Source organism: Caretta caretta, chromosome 1 (assembly GCF_965140235.1).
Source record: "Caretta caretta isolate rCarCar2 chromosome 1, rCarCar1.hap1, whole genome shotgun sequence".
NCBI lineage: Eukaryota > Metazoa > Chordata > Testudines > Cheloniidae > Caretta > Caretta caretta.
In genome coordinates, this window is record NC_134206.1 from 138,227,388 (window position 1) to 138,244,586 (window position 17,199).

The window sequence follows — 17,199 nt, forward strand, 5'->3', positions numbered from 1 at the left end:
TCTAACCACTGGGCTAAAAGTTACAAGATGGGCACCACCTCCTCTAGCTGGATTGTGAATGGGATTTTGCCTTTTCCAGACAGATTTTGAATGAGACCCAATCCAGCCTGCAGCCTCTGCGTACACCTAAAGCAGAGAAGTTAGGTAGATGAGGATATATCTTCCCCTGGTTCATGGATAACATAACTCTAGGGCTTAGGCAGGAGGTAGGAATCCAGACGCCTAGCGTGAAGCACCAGTGCACATTACCAGAGACAGAAAGTTTGGTGCTGAGGGAGCTTTCACATGTGAAAACTTAAATGTTGAGTGAGTGTAGGTGCCTACAGGGCTCAGTGGGAGTTTTGTAGCTTACAGTAGAACCGTAAAACTTGGACTTAGGAACCTAAAAATGAGACTTGTGGATCAGAGCCTTAGATACGACTACGATGAGGGAGGCATAAGAACCTACCTGAAATAGAACAGAGTTTAGCAGAAAATCATAAGCATGCAATCATGAAAAATGGACTTGCATCAAACATATTGACACATCCTGAACAATGGATAGGCACCATTGTTTTAAATTGTGTTTTCTTTCTGAAAAGTGACTTTAAACATGGTATTGTGTGAGTTCCATTGGGCTGCTTTTCACTGGTTCCATATCAGATGTGCTTATTTTACAAGTAAAATGATGGGCTCTTTCTAAATGTGATCCTTGCAAATTCAGTCTGGGATTTTAGGTTAACCTGTATTTTCCTTCTCATTTATCACCACCACTAACAAAGATTCTTCAGGTTTAATTAAGCTGTTAGCTAAACAAGAAGTTCTTTTCTCTTCTTTTCTTTCTTTTTTTTTTTTTTCATTTTACAGTTATTTTTATATACTCTCGTATCCATTTTTATCCATGAAGAATGCAGGATCTGGGGTTTCACGATGTGGAATGGATTGTTAATCTTCATCTGAGTGACTTGTGGTGCTTGTGCAAGATACCATATAGTCAGACTAAAACATAGTACAGGCCTCCATAAATTAGGAAGAGCAAGAACAGGGGCAGTGTAAGCTTCTCCACCACGCCACCAATGCCTAAAAACTGTTCTAGAGCAGATCACTTCCAAGAGCGGAAGGCCATTTTTGTCTCCATGCTTATTCAGTTCTTGGCCTCAGTGCTAAGACTGCCATAATTGCTAAGACTTCCAAATTTTATAATGCTTTTAAATATACGGCTACAACACCTACTAGGACCTGGACTGAGACCACATATCTCATTTCACAAAAGGCAACAAAAAGCCATTAAAAGACAAACCATGAAACCCTGGCTTCTTTGAAGTCAGTAGAGTTTTACCAGGTACTTCAGTGGGACCAGGATTTCATGCAAGGACTTTTGACTGATAATCCCAAGTAAAGAACAGGGGCACTATTTAGGTGGGACAGGGAGGGGCTTCTGCACCTCCCCCACCCCCACGAGTTTCCTACAGGAGGTGTGCTCCCAGGCGGAACTCTTAACAACAGCACTGCATGCATGTGGAATGTGAGTTCTGCAGAGAGGTGCTGCTCCCAGCTTGTGCCCCTGGGGCAGGGAGTCAGTGTTTTGTTTACAAACAGAGGCAGGGTGATTACAATAAGAAAGGGCTGGTAATTAAATTAAGGATCTGGAAGTTCTTAGATGAGCCTGTAAAACAGGACTCCCTCTGCAGGGGATGGGAGGTGTTGAAGAGAGAATGCAGGGCACTCCAAAGGAAGAAATGCAGCCAAGCCCTCTGAGCCAAGGTTACATTCAGAAAAGAGGGAGATTTGAGGTGTGTGAGCCAAAACCAGGGAACAGCCAAAACCCAGGGAAGTTCCTACTCTACCTGTGGTACATATGTGGCCCCATCACCATACGGTCTGAACGCCTCAGAATATCTAACAAAAAGAAAAGGAGTACTTGTGGCACCTTAGAGACTAACCAATTTATTTGAGCATAAGCTTTTGTGAGCTACAGCTCACTTAGAATCATAGAATCATAGAATATCAGGGTTGGAAGGGACCTCAGGAGGTCATCTAGTCCAACCCCCTGCTCAAAAGCAGGACCAATCCCCAATTAAATCATCCCAGCCAGGGCTTTGTCAAGCCTGACCTTAAAAACTTCTAAGGAAGGAGATTCCACCACCTCCCTAGGCAATGCATTCCAGTGTTTCACCACCCTCCTAGTGAAAAAGTTTTTCCTAATATCCAACCTAAACCTCCCCCACTGCAACTTGAGACCATTACTCCTTGTCCTGTCATCTTCTACCACTGAGAATAGTCTAGAACCATCCTCTCTGGAACCACCTCTCAGGTAGTTGAAAGCAGTTATCAAATCCCCCCTCATTCTTCTCTTCTGCAGACTAAACAATCCCAGTTCCCTCAGCCTCTCCTCATAAGTCATGTGTTCCAGACCCCTAATCATTTTTGTTGCCCTTCGCTGGACTCTTTCCAATTTATCCACATCCTTCTTATAGTGTGGGGCCCAAAACTGGACACAGTACTTCAGATGAGGCCTCACCAATGTCGAATAGAGGGGACGATCACATCCCACGATCTGCTCGCTATGCCCCTACTTATACATCCCAAAATGCCATTGGTCTTCTTGGCAACAAGGGCACACTGCTGGCTCATATCCAGCTTCTCGTCCACTATCACCCCTAGGTCCTTTTCCGCAGAACTGCTGCCTAGCCATTCGGTCCCTAGTCTGTAGCTGTGCATTGGGTTCTTCCGTCCTAAGTGCAGGACCCTGCACTTATCCTTATTGAACCTCATCAGATTTCTTTTGGCCCAATCCTCCAATTTGTCTAGGTCCCTCTGTATCCTATCCCTGCCCTCCAGCGTATCTACCACTCCTCCCAGTTTAGTATCATACACAAATTTGCTGAGAGTGCAATCCACACCATCCTCCAGATCATTTATGAAGATATTGAACAAAACCGGCCCCTGGACCAACCCCTGGGGCACTCCACTTGACACCGGCTGCCAACTAGACATGGAGCCATTGATCACGACCCGTTGAGCCCAACAACCTAGCCAACTTTCTACCCACCTTATAGTGCATTCATCCAGCCCATACTTCTTTAACTTGCTGACAAGAATACTGTGGGAGACCGTGTCAAAAGCTTTGCTAAAGTCAAGAAACAATACATCCACTGCTTTCTCTTCATCCACAGAACCAGTAATCTCATCACAGAAGGTGATTAGATTAGTCAGGCGTGACCTTCCCTTGGTGAATCCATGCTGACTGTTCCTGATCACTTTCCTCTCCTGTAAGTGCTTCAGGATTGATTCTTTGAGGACCTGCTCCATGATTTTTCCGGGGACTGAGGTGAGGCTGACTGGCCTGTAGTTCCCAGGATCCTCCTTCTTCCCTTTTTTAAAGATTGGCACTACATTAGCCTTTTTCCAGTTATCTGGGACTTCCCCCGTTCGCCACGAGTTTTCAAAGATAATGGCCAATGGCTCTGCAATCACAGCCGCCAGTTCTTTTAGCACTCTCGGATGCAACTCGTCCGGCCCCATGGACTTGTGCACGTCCAGCTTTTCTAAATAGTCCCTAACCTCCTCTTTCTCCACAGAGGGCTGGCCATCTATTCCCCATGTTGTGATGCCCAGCGCAGCAGTCTGGGAGCTGACCTTGTTCGTGAAGACAGAGGCAAAAAAAGCATTGAGTACATTAGCTTTTTCCACATCCTCTGTCACTAGGTTGTCTCCCTCATTCATTAAGGGGCCCACACTTTCCTTGGCTTTCTTCTTGTTGCCAACATACCTGAAGAAACCCTTCTTGTTACTCTTAACATCTCTCGCTAGCTGCAGCTCCAGGTGTAATTTGGCCCTCCTGATTTCATTCCTACATGCCCGAGCAATATTTTTATACTCTTCCCTGGTCATATGTCCAACCTTCCACTTCTTATAAGCTTCTTTTTTATGTTTAAGATCCGCTAGGATTTCACCGTTAAGCCAAGCTGGTCGCCTGCCATATTTACTATTCTTTCAACACATCGGGATGGTTTGTCCCTGTAACCTCAACAGGGATTCCTTGAAATACAGCCAGCTCTCCTGGACTCCTTTCCCCTTCATGTTAGTCCCCCAGGGGATCCTACCCATCCGTTCCCTGAGGGAGTCGAAGTCTGCTTTCCTGAAGTCCAGGGTCCGTATCCTGCTGCTTACCTTTCTTCCCTGTGTCAGGATCCTGAACTCAACCAACTCATGGTCACTGCCTCCCAGATTCCCATCCACTTTTGCTTCCCCCACTAATTCTTCCCAGTTTGTGAGCAGCAGGTCAAGAAAAGCTCCCCCCCTAGTTGGCTCCTCTAGCACTTGCACCAGGAAATTGTCCCCTACGCTGTAGCTCATGAAAGCTTATGCTCAAATAAATTGGTTAGTCTCTAAGGTGCCACAAGTACTACTTTTCTTTTTGCGAATACAGACTAACACGGCTGTTACTCTGAAACCTAACAATATCTAACCTATTTCTCCTCATAGCCCCTCTGAGGTAGAGCAGTGCTGTTATCCCTATTGTTCAAATGGGCCACTGAGGCACAGAGAGACTAAGGCCCAGATTTTCAAAGGTATTTAGGCACCTAACAGGATTTTCAAAAGCACTTAGAAGGTTTGGTGCTTTGTAAACCCCACTAGATGTTTAGCTGCATTTTTGGGTGCCTAAAAGCCTTTGAAACTCTGTCCCTAAGGCACCAGCCTGAGGTCATTCAGGAAGTCCCTAGGGGAAGTAGAACGCAACCCAGGTCTCTCAAGGCTAACTCCGCACATGTGCTTTCTTCTTTCTGGGGGGGGGGCGTGAAGGGGGGGCTCCACCCTCACTCCACCCCTTCCCCCAAGGCTCCACCCTTCCTCCACCTCTTCCCATCTCCGCTCTGCCCCCTCCCCCCAACACCTCCCACACACCACTGAACAGCTGATTGGCGGGTGACTGGTGGGTGCTCAAAACTATTTTTTTCTGTGGCTGCTCCAGCCCCAGAGCACCCATGGAGTTGGCACCTATGTAGCTCCATATACACTGGATCAGCCTATCTTTCTGCTGTAGGCTGCAAAAAAAGAAGATTGATAGATGGGAGCAAAACAAGAAGGCCAGTTCTCTGAGACTCCAGCAATCGGTCCCAGGCGATTGGGAAGGATGTCATGGTTGACACCATGAAAAGCAGCACAGAGGTCAGGAAGGATGAAGAAAGAAAGAGAACAAGAGTCAGATTAAAGGAGATCGCAACCCCCAAGGGGTGGCAGATTCTGCCCCAGGCTGGGTTGTAGAGCAATGGCTGCTGTGCAATTTTAGATTTTAACATTTTGTCATTTTTTGTTCTGAGTTTGAGAAAAGGAAGGAATGAGAACGTCAGATGAGTATCAGATGTGTTTATGCCTCAAATTCTTAGGATTTCAGCTGTACCCAGGCCACTTCCAGAACAAAGAACAGAAGTTGCATCCACAGAGTCCATAAAGTCAAAAATTATTTTCATGGTTTGTATTATTTGCAGGGCACCATCTGTGTGCTCAGCACTGTTCAGCATATGCCAGAAAATGTAGTCCCTGAGCCAATGCATATAAGATGCATAACTCTGGATAAGATGGCTCAGATACTTAACTCTGAAGTGTATAGTTATTGAGCACATGTTAATATCTATGAGTGGAGGCACTGATGGCAGTAGAAGTTTTATTTAATTAAGGATTAGAAGACTTGACCGTCCAACTTTCTTTCAAGAAGAAGAGCTGCTCAGAGGTCCTGTGCCTGTGTATTTCCCTTTCCTGCCTGCAGTGGCCCTGATATACCTCAGAAGTCTCAGTTTTTTTCTCATCTTTAAAATGTGGAATGTTCTGGATGTTTGGTTTTAAATCTCCTCCTGTGAGAACTGCATCTCAATCACTGTAGGGCTGTGTTTAAGAGCCGCCTGGAAAGTAATTAGTCTTTAAACAGAAGTGAAAGCAGTGTTGCCAACTCATGATATTTTCATGAGTCTCATGATAATTATTGTTTTCCTTAAAGCCCCAGCTCCTGGAGTCAAGTGGAGATGTGATGATTTCAGCCTTCATTCTTAAAGAAAAACGAAGTTTCTAGCTCTTGTGGCTGCGGAGAAAGCTTCAAATTGTGACCCTAGTGCATCCTAAAAGCTCAAAAAGCAGAAGGGAAATAAAAAGAACACTGAATTGATTATTTTTACATAATCTCATGTTTTTAAAGCCAATCTCTTGATTGTTGGTGAGCCTGATTAATGATTTTTGAACATTTGGGGTTGGCAATACTGTGAAAGTGACTTGAAAGGGTCAGTTTCACTCCTGTTTAAAGTCAGTTTCTTGAGTATTATTTGTAGGGGGGTAACACCCTTAGAGCCCCAGGCAGTTGCAATATAAACTCACAGGCTCTTGCCCTAGTCGGATGTTTCCAAAAGTTAAATAATCCATTCCAAGGTTGGTGAACTGCCAAAAAGTGATAGAAAGTAATCTGGATTTTTCTACAGTTGTTTCAATTGTTGAATTCAAGTTAGTAACAAAGTAAGAATATACATTAAAATTTTAAACCTAACCAGTGTCCCTTAAATTACTTGAAACAAGATGTCAGAACATGCTAGTGTTAGAGCTGCGTGGGTCTAATATTTATTACATTTTCTTTCTTTATATAGGAATTAGATACTGTGCTCCTGTCTGCTAATATCTAAGTTATTAGAAAGTAGCCACTGGAATCACGGTTAGAGTTGCCCCCCACTACCAAAATCTGAAATGGTGCCCTGGTAGAGAACTACTGAAGTGTTTGCTAAGGAATAGACTGTCCCTAGGGCTGCCATTATTTCAGTGCAATAAACTACTTCACCTCTTCCACAGATTTGTTTTTTATTTTTTAAATTAATTTGGGATAGATTTGAGTGCTCATGACAGGAAGCATCTATAGCAATGATGTTAGCCAGGAATAGTGCAGTCACTGTTAATAGTCACTATTAAGCTCTCCTTCTCAAAATACCAATGAAATGTAATTCTGATCTAATCCCCTTTGCTGTATCAGTCCTGAGCCATTCCTGACCTGAAATTGCAATTCATCCAGATTGTACGGTGATTTTGTAATGCGCACAAGTGAGGAGTAGGATTTGAATTCAAGTCTCAAGAAGTGAACGGTACCTGCTATGCTAACTCTGCCATTGAAATGTCAAGTCAGTGGAAAAGGAAGAGGAAGTGATTGACATTCCAAACACTAGCTGCCTATGTATTCGCTTGTCCCAGTATAGATGTACAATTTATTAAAATCAACAAGCTTCAAATACGGATTTCAACAACAACAAAAGTCCACCCTGGAATCAAACATTCTAACCACAGTCTGTAGCAAAGCCCCAGGAAAAATAGGCCCTCTATGAATTGCTAGGCAGCTGTCAGGAGTGTCTTGGTGAGTTGCACAGTCTAGCAACCATGTGTGGAAATATATCTATTTTATAGATTTGCTGATTTACTGATCTACAGATGTATAAATATTCATACGGTTCAATTCTGGGAAAAAAAAAAACATCCCAAGGTTTATGGTATTGTTCCACTCACTGCTGCTGCAGATGTCCAGTCAGATTTCTTTTTAATTTCTCCTGTGAAATGCTACTTTACTATCAACAAGACTCCTTCTTATATTTAATTAATATAGTAATTCACACACGTATTAAGATTAAACTACTTTCCCGACTGCTCACGGCCTTTTATATATAAATTAAGCTAGCTGGAACAATGCCAATATGTTACATTTCATGTTTTCGAGGGAACTCTTGCACTGTGACAATAGAAAACTGTAGTTACATATCTTTAATAATTTTCAAATTTTCCCTTTATATGCCGGAGCTAAGCTTGAGGTGCACATATTATGTTTAGCAAAAGGGACAGAGGAACCAGTTCAGGTGAAATTTTAAAAATACATTGAACCTAAGCCTTTTTGACCTTTGGAAAAGTTGACTTTTTAAAAATTGTTCAGTTTCCCTGATAAATATACCCGAGTTTTCTGACCAATTTATAAATTGTAGAGGATGGTCTACTGTTTTGTTATATAGACTGTCCAAAACCCAGCAGCAATAGGATTCTTTTTAGCTGGTAATATTTGGGCCTTGTTCTAAGACCTTCCTACAGACCCAGCCCACAGGAATGCTCTGTCTAGCAGATGTGATGCAGAGTTTTCTCCTCATGTCTCTCCCCAAGATGCATGCAGAGTCTCAGAGTTCTGCCATATAGGAGTAAGGCTTCAACCCTGTCTGCGGTGGGAGGGGAAAGGCCAGTGGAATGGTGCTCTGATGGGAAAACTGAGGATCTCTGGAGGCATTGGGAGACAAGAGACCAGGAGTCTGTAAGGGCACATGTGTACCCAAAATCTGGTGGAGTGTTGGAACAAGTGCAGTCTCACCTGGCAGTCACACTCAATAAGGCAGATATGTAATGCCTGAGAAGGGGGACATTACTATGCATGGCTGATAGGGGACTCGTGCAGGAAGTAGGTGGAACAGAGGTTCTGGGAGGGGTCTGTGAAATGCAGCAGGCTAGAGGACAGTACACTACATGTTCTGATCATCTATTCTGAGTAAAAAGAAAAGGAGTACTTGTGCCACCTTAGCGACTAACCAATTTATTTGAGCATGAGCTTTCGTGAGCTATAGCTCACTTCATCGGATGCATACTGTGGAAAATACAGATGTTTGTTTTTATATTCTGAGCTAGATCTCCAAACGTTTCCTGAGCTAGATCTCCAAACGCCTATCATATCAGAGGGCACATGCAATCTTAGATACTGCCCTTTGATTAAGCGTAATGAGGAAATTTTTCTGGTTGCCACCAAGTCAGTGCATGTTAAAGGGAGATCTCTGTCTAATTGTCAGACTGAAAGTAAGTGTGACTTCTGATCAGTAAGATGAGTTTTTAGTACACTAAATAGGCATCATTCTGAGATATACTGTTGAACATCTGGCTCACCTTCCATTGCATGTTCTTTACTGGAAACTACTGACTTTGGGAAACGTGTGCTGTTATAAATTCATATAAAGCTTCATGACAAGTCATATTTATCAGGGAAACTGTAGGCTCCAGTTGTTTATGGGGATAAGCCAGGGCTATGGGTAATTTGAGATTTGTGAATCCATGATATCTGTATTGGAAAGGAGACTTTGGAATGGCTGTATGGCTCCTATGCACTCTGAGTTTTTAAACTAGGCCCTACCCAGGCCTCCATTTTTGTAAGTAGGTGTGTAAATAGTTGCAGGCCCCCTTTTGTTGCCATGCTCATTTGTACCCACAATTTAGGTTGCTTGGAAGTCTGTGTCTTTGGTTGCATCCACAAATAAGAACTTCAGATCTAAATTGTGAGCAAAAATAATTGCAGTACAAAATTGCACCTTCAGTTATGTGCACACTCAGAAATGGAGAGCAGTGTCCCAACGGACAGAGACTTTGGGTAGTTTAATATGGACACTAATGACTTCAGTTTCTCTGAGATGAGGCAGCCAGACTCTTCAGAGCTGACATTGTTTAGTCAAGGGTTCCCATGGTTTGTTCTGTTATTCTGTGCACGTAGCCCAGATATCCACTTCTAGATCAGTGGGCAATCATTCTCTGTGAGAGCTGAATCAAAATATTTTAGACAAAATTTAGTTTTTGCCCCCAAAAAATGCATTTTCGATCAACAGAAACATTTCACAAATTCATATCCATTTCAGCAAATTGGCTGGGTTGAAATGAATTTTTCTTTCAACATTAGCGAAAACAAAACATTTTGATTGTTTGGAGCTAGCTTCACAAAAACCAAGGAGAAGGTAGTAGTGGTCCCCTTATATCTAATAGCTCATTGGCTAGAGTGTTCACCTGGGCTGGGGAAGAGCTCTGTTCAAATCCTTGCCCCAGAACAGGCATTTGACCTCGTCTCCCCCGTGTCCCGAGTAAGTGCCCGGACTGCTGGACTACTAGATATGAGGAGGGGAACTCCTCCATTTTTGTAACTCTAGCCCTTCATTTCCTTTGTCTCTGTTTAAAGAGGTGAAAACAGACCAAAACCAAAATGTTTCATCTGACCCAAAACAATTTTTTAAAAACTTTTAATTTACCCAAAATTTGGGAAAATGTCGGTTTCAGTTCAGATCAAAACAGATTTTTTTCAGAACTGCCAGAAAACTGAAAAAGTCAGTTATTCACCCAGCTCTGTTGTCTGCCCCATCTACATCAACTCCTTCAAGGAGTGGGACAATCAGAAATAACACAGGGACCCCCATCAAAGGGCCTTATAGCAAAGCAGGGATGCAGTGATTCAAACTTCTCCTACACTTGTTTCAACTGATGACCTGAAAGAGGGAGGGAAAAAAAAAAGAGAATGTGAGTCATCAATTCAAAAGAGGCATGAAACAGAAAAGAAAGGTAAGGCTGCCAGGGGCACCAGCTTCCTCACACAGCGCAGAATTACCTCCTTTAAACAAATGATGGAAACGGAGACAAACATGGCTAAATGGATTTAAACGCTGAGAGAAAACATCACATGTCTTTCCCCAGATTTAGTCATTTTTAAGTTATTTTGCAATGGATGCAACATCCATAGGTCACTCCTCAGCTGTAAGTAGTGAGGAAAAAAACACTAGGGACTTAGACTGCGGCAGCAGGGACAGAATGTCTCTCTCATTGCTGTGGAATAAAAACTGCCCTTCAAATCTCTACAGTTAGGGGTGTCTGAGCAATAATACATTGGGGGGCAGATCCTCGGCTGGTGTAAATTGTCTTAACTTTGTAGAGGAGCACAATGGAGCTAAGCCAATTTATACCAGCTGGCAAGGAACAGAGTTCCCGGTGTGGAGATTTGTTATAATGAATGCTTTTAGAGAATAGGTGTGCAGTTTTTTTTTTCTTATGGCACACATATTAGTCTGTTTATGTCTGTAGGTGCTGCATTAGTGCTGTTTGCATTGCACTGACTAATGTTTGTGTAGCTGAAGCTGGAAAGTACATCAGTGGTGGTATTATTATTGGCAGTATTATTACATATTGGAGTGATAACGAAATTTCCCAAAATTTTCCGTGACATATTAACCTCAATAGGAAAAAACCTAACCATACAGATCCCTTGTCTATGGCATTTATTAGAAAGGTAAGGCAATTTCAATGATTGGAGAAGCAGGAAATAATTATCTAATCATCACAATACAGATCCAGCCAGATGCACGTAAACAGAGGCGTGCTGGGAGTCAGTCCAGACTAGTAGAGTGGCCAACCCTCCAGGATTGCCCTGGAGTCTCCAGGAATTAAAGATTCATCTCTAATTACAGATGATGTCATGATATGAAACCTCCAGGAATATGTCCAACCAAAACTGGCAACCCTAGTCTAGAGACACATACGTAGAGAGATCTAAGTACTGTCGTGTCCTCAACAGCCTGTCTTCTATTCTTCTCCCGGCTTGGTTTTTAATTCTGGCAGTTATAACAAACTCAGAAGAGCAAAAATTAAATAAATCAGACCACATATTGGAGGGAGTCAGTTAGCCATGGCTCACAAAAAGGGGTGAGGCTAGGAAATGCTCTCGGTGAAACACGACTGAGTATTGTATGTGTGGCTATTATCCTGCTTCTAGGGCAACGGCAGGGACTACACTGGGTCAGGTTTTGCTAGGCAGATTCTTGCCTTGTTCAAATTTGAGAAAAATTCATCGTACATAATTCAGTCAGACAGAAGTTTATTGGCATTTAGAGTCAGTAGGCCAGTTCCTGGGCCTTGGCTGGGGAGAGCTGGGTGCAGCTCACAGGAGAAGATTCAAAAGGGACCTTTTGGATCTTCCAAGTGGTGACTTCAACACTAGACCAGCCCCCTGGCACAGATTAGAGTAGCCATGTTCTAAACTATGCTGGCTGCCCATGACTCTCCTGGGCTGTTCCAGCAGCCAGGAATTGCCAGGGGCAGGGATATTCTGGCCAGGCCCCCTTTGAAAAGTCCAGAGAAAAGGAGTAGCGCTGAAGCTGTTGTAGCAGATCTTTGCCACCCTGCGGGGTGCCCTAGGGAGGGGGAATTGTGAAATGGGCTAGCTGAGCTGGCTTTAGGGCAGCTTTGTACTGCTGCAGCACTGGCTGAGCATCCAGCCCTATGTTTTTATGATTGACTGCTTTCCTGCTACGTATGGTGCCTTAAGAATGGGTTTTAAAAGAGTAATTGATTTTGTTTAAAGCCTCATCTATGATTTCTTTGTCCTGGTAATAATAGGATCCCAAGGCACATAGCACTCAGGCAACCATCCTGCATATGAGGTCATTAGTGGCTTCTGTGTGATTCTCTGTCTAATGCGTACAATGGGTACAGAACAGTTCAAAGTCTGAACAGAAGCATAGGTCAGTCTCATTCATATTTCCAATTGAATCAGCAATCAGGCTTTTTCCTCTGTGCAGATTGACAACTTGGAATGCTTGGCACTGACGGTGTTTCTTGACTAGCATCAAATTTTATGTGATTGAGTCTTCAAAAGGCATGTTCTCCTTTCCAAATGTTGGCCTTTATTACGGCCCCTGAATCATCTCTTGCTTTTTAATCCTCTGTGGGAATTCCTTTAGGCATTTTTCAACTGAAAAATGTCAGTATCACACAATAATTAGAGATATTGAATTTGAGAGCAAACTGGGGTAGCAGCACCAGGAAGGTGGTGGCTAGTTTGTTACTGAGAACTGAATGGTGCCGTACAATGCACACCTCAAGCTGCCATTGAGTTTAGGGGGGTTGTGTGCTTGTGTATGTATGTATGTATGTATATAATGGCAGGATCAGGCCCTGAGTGTGTGTGTGTGTGTGTGTGTGATGACAAGATCAGGCCCTTAGTCTCACTGCATGGATAGCAGAGAGCACATTATATTAAGAGCTTCAGTTAGGCCCTGCTTCAGCAGGGTACATAAGCTCATGGCTAACTGTCAATATTACCACTGAAGTTCTATTTGAAATGAATGAGACTACGGTGACCCAGGAATCTCTCAGTGCCATCTGGCAAGGGACACAGAGGGAGTGTACGTGGGTTACAGGAATCTTCTGCCCCAGCCCTGATCCCCTTCCTGTACCCCAAACCCTCATCCCCGGCCCCACCCCAGAGCCTGCACACCAAGCCAGAGCCGTCACCCCCCACACCCCAACCCTCTGCCCCAGCCCTGAGCTCCCTCCTACACTCCAAACCCCTCATCCCCAGCCCCACCCCAAATCCCTCACCCCCAGCCAGAGCCCTCACCCCCTGCACCCCAACCCTCTACCACAGCCCTGAGCTCCCTCCTACACTCCAAACCCCCCCAGCCCCAGCCCCGTATACATCACCTCCATATTGGTGCACATAACAAAATTCATTCCACACATGGATGTAAAAAATTAGAGGGAAAATTGATCTCGGCCAGGCTTGGCTGAAAATGCTGGAGAGACCTTTGGGTGAGAAACTTCTTTAGACAGGAAGTTAACCTGTTAGTTAGGTCTAGAAAGAAAGCATGTTATGATTTTATTTTACAATAAACCATTTGAATCTCTATTCTTTGATTGATTGATTGATTGATTGATAGATATAGTGAAAACAAGAGTAAGCGTAAGTGCTGTGGTGTTAAACCAGCTGGCGATCCTGAGTATATTGTGACTTTGGGAACAGCTGACCTGATAATTAGGCGAGTCTCCAGTAGATCAGGAACAGAGCACTGCAGGGAATGCTCTGAGGACCCAGAGGTTGGTGTGTGCCTATTGCTACCTGTACAGAGGAGGCGAGGCCTGTGGAGGCTGGTAGGCAGTGCTTGTGCTGTCAGAGAGCTTATCCACAGCAGGCACAGAAAAGACTGCTCCATGCTAAAGGCAGGTGGTGATAATGGTGAGGGGCCTCACCCCGCTGGGTACGCTGGGGAGTGTCACAATTACGCCCATGCTTAAAGTTAGGTATGTGCTCAAGTACCTCGCTGTCTAACATAGAGAGTAGGAGAAGCGCAGATCCTCATTATCCCCTATGGTCAGTTATTTGCTGCGTATGTGTTCTCGCTGCATGCTGCACTGGTTCTGGCCAGATAGTCCATACAGCAGGCTCGATCAAACTGCCCCAAAAGATCACAGACTTTATTCAGTGGCAGAGGTGCTTGGCCAGGTTTATTGCCAAGAAAGCACAGTATTAATGCCCTATACGTGCTACAAGTACACTTAATACATGTATGCCCCTGACAATGGATCAGCTCAGTGAATGGCGGGACTTTCAGTTCCCCCCTCGACCGGCCAAAGACACCCCCTTTTTGACCCCTCTTTTATATGCCGATACAAACAAATTACGCATTGCCCCACTGACGTGGTTAGTTGCCACCCTTTACCGTGTACCTGTTGGTTTGATCAAATCGTCTCTAGCCATCACCCTGTCAGCCTGATCTTATCTTTAAGGGGGGGGTCAGTGTGTCCATGTATCATCTTTGGCAAGCGTGTTTATACCATAGCCTTGTATCGGGGTATTCTGGTACTAGCCTTCTGGAATATGTTTACAGAAATTCTCAGTGCCTAGGAATGCTTGTGTTTTTGCAATGACAGCTCTGTTCTTGCCAAGTTCATATATCGGATCGTGAACCTGCAAGCAAGCATCTGCTTTGTAACAGGGCCTGACTTTTGCTCATAGCCAAACCTTTGCTTTATATCAGCAGTGCCTGACTATTTTAGTTCAGGCCTTAGGCCTTACACCAGACCCGCTATACCAGGCCTCATGTCTCAGGCTCTCTCTTTCTACTACATCCCGCCAAATATGTGGTATTAGTAACCATGGGAAGCAAAGATGTTGATTCCTGCACTTTTACCCATCCATGGGTCTGATCCAATGTCTTCCCACTGATTTCAGTGGGCAGACTCCAATTGACTTAATCGTACATTAAGTTAGAAACAAAAGGAGCCCCACCGTGGTTTGGGGCAATATATCACTGGCTACACAACAGTCAACGTGGATGTGTCTGTAGCTATTTTTGGGTAGAGACCATTTTGAATCTAGAACTTAGCTCTGAAGAATGTTTACCTGTTGAACAGGTGACCCAACAAACAGGATGCTATAATGCTGAGTGACAATGAAAGATTTAGAAAAAGCCTTCAAGAAACTTCATGAATGGTCCCTCAACACAAATGTTCTAGCATGGGTATTCAGTGTAGAGGGTTTCCCATCTGTAGATCTGATTACAACTTGACAGAACAGGAACTATCCCTACTTCTGTTCCAGGGTGGGACACACCTCAGGATCAATGTCAGACACTTTCCTGTTTCCATGGAACAAAGAGCTCCTCTTTGCCTACCTGCCAGGACCCCTGATTCCCAGGTCATTCTCAAGCTCAAGCAAGATCAAGGCAAGATGATCCTTATAGCTCCAGCCTTGCTGAGACAGATGTGGTACACAGAGTTCTGCAAATTGTCCACTCATGAACCTTTATTGTTACCAATAGACAGAGATCTCCTGACACAGAACCACAGCTGGGGGCTACATGCTCTGACATGATTCATCAGTGGCTGAACGTAAAGAAGGCACATCGCTTAGTAGCAGTTCAGAAAGTACTCCTTAATAGCAGAAAGCCACCCACAAGAGCTACTTACCTGAGTAAATGGAAGTGTTTTTCCATCTGGGCCACCTCCCATAATTCTGGACCATTTTGTGCACCTTCAGGAGTCAGATCTAGCCCTTAGTCAGGGCGCATCTGTCAGCCATCTTGGCATTTCACCCTTGCACAGATGATTAGACTGTTTTCACTTGCCCAATCACTACCAGGTTCCTTTAGGGTCTTGATAGATTGTTTTTATTTGTCACAGACCCAACACCTTCTTGGGATTTAAATCTGCTGTTGTCTGCGGTTATTGACCCTCCTTGTGAGCCTTTAGCATCATGCTCATTTCAACATCTGTCAGCACAGGTAGCCTTCTTAAAGGCCATTACCTCCATCACAAGGATGAGAGAACGGAATGCATTGGTCACAGATCCATCCTCCACAGTCTTCTACAAAGACAAGGTTCAGCTGAGAATATACCCCATGTTCCTTACAAAGGTGGTGGCCAATTTCCATTTTAATTGGTTTATTCACTGGCCAGTTTCCTTCCTGAACCACATACACATAAAGACAAGCAGAGGCTCCGTACTTTGGACATTCAGCAAACATTGGTGTTTTACCTAAATAGAACAAAGCCTTTTTGTGTCTTTTCCCAGCTTTGCGTCTTTTATGGAATATATGAGAGACCACCCGATTACAACTCAGACTCTCGAAATGGATCACCAGCTGCATTACAATGTGCTATACTGGCAAAGGAGCAATGCCTCCTGAGAAACTCACAGTGCACTCAACAAGAGCTCATTTGAACTCAGCAGCATTTGTGGCACAATCCCAGTTATGGGCATCTGTAGAGCAGAGACATGGTTTCCATTCTCATTCCACACTCACCAAGCACTGTATGCTGCATCATAGAAGCATGCCAATGTTGGGAAGCAGTCCCTCTTCTGATGAGACTCCCTACCCTGCCTCTTGGGGTAATATCTTGGGAGTCACCTAGAGTATAACAGGCGTATGCAAGCACTTGAAGAAAAAATGGTTACTCATCTTCTCATAATCATTGTTCACGATGTTCGTAGGCATGTGTCCATTACAAGACCCACCCTCCTTTCCTGATGCATCACAGCCTACTATCGGTTCCGGTGTGAAGGAACTGAAGGGGGGATGGGGCAACTCCACCCTTTATATCCTTGCTTCAGAGTATGAGGAGCCCAGCAGTGGGCAGAGCCACCCTGATGGGTACCACTACGGAAAACTCTCCAGCACCGGTGCACGTGATGTGCAGACACCTAAAGTGTAATGGACATATTCAACACACCGTGAAGAACAGTTATGAGAAAGTGAGTCGCCATTTATGTTTTATTCTATGTTGACCACTTAACCCCTAACTCTATAGGGATTCATTTTCCATATACTCTTTGAAAAGGGGATTGGGCAAATAAAAATATCTAGATTTTAAGTAGAGAATAGGATATAAATGCCATTATCATGAGTATGATTAATTTAATAATACTGTATAAAACCTATAGATATTATTTCCTAAATGCCATCTGTTACTTCTAATTTATACTTTAAATATATTTATGAATTGTGAATTTTTAAATGCACCTATTTCAAACTGGAGTTCTTTTTATATGTGGCTATTTTGTTATATGGGCTTTTCATTCTACATACAAGCTTCAAATATATTTTGCTTCTGTGCTGAATTAGAAATTCAAACTTTTAAAAA

General features: G+C 43.7%; 1 protein-coding gene across 1 annotated transcript in view; it reads left to right on the plus strand.

Annotated features, from left to right (window-relative positions):
- GRPR (gastrin releasing peptide receptor) overlaps positions 1-17,199 on the plus strand; it is a 37,091-nt gene that overhangs the window by 12,920 nt on the left and 6,972 nt on the right. The gene's annotated exons all lie outside the window — the stretch shown is intronic.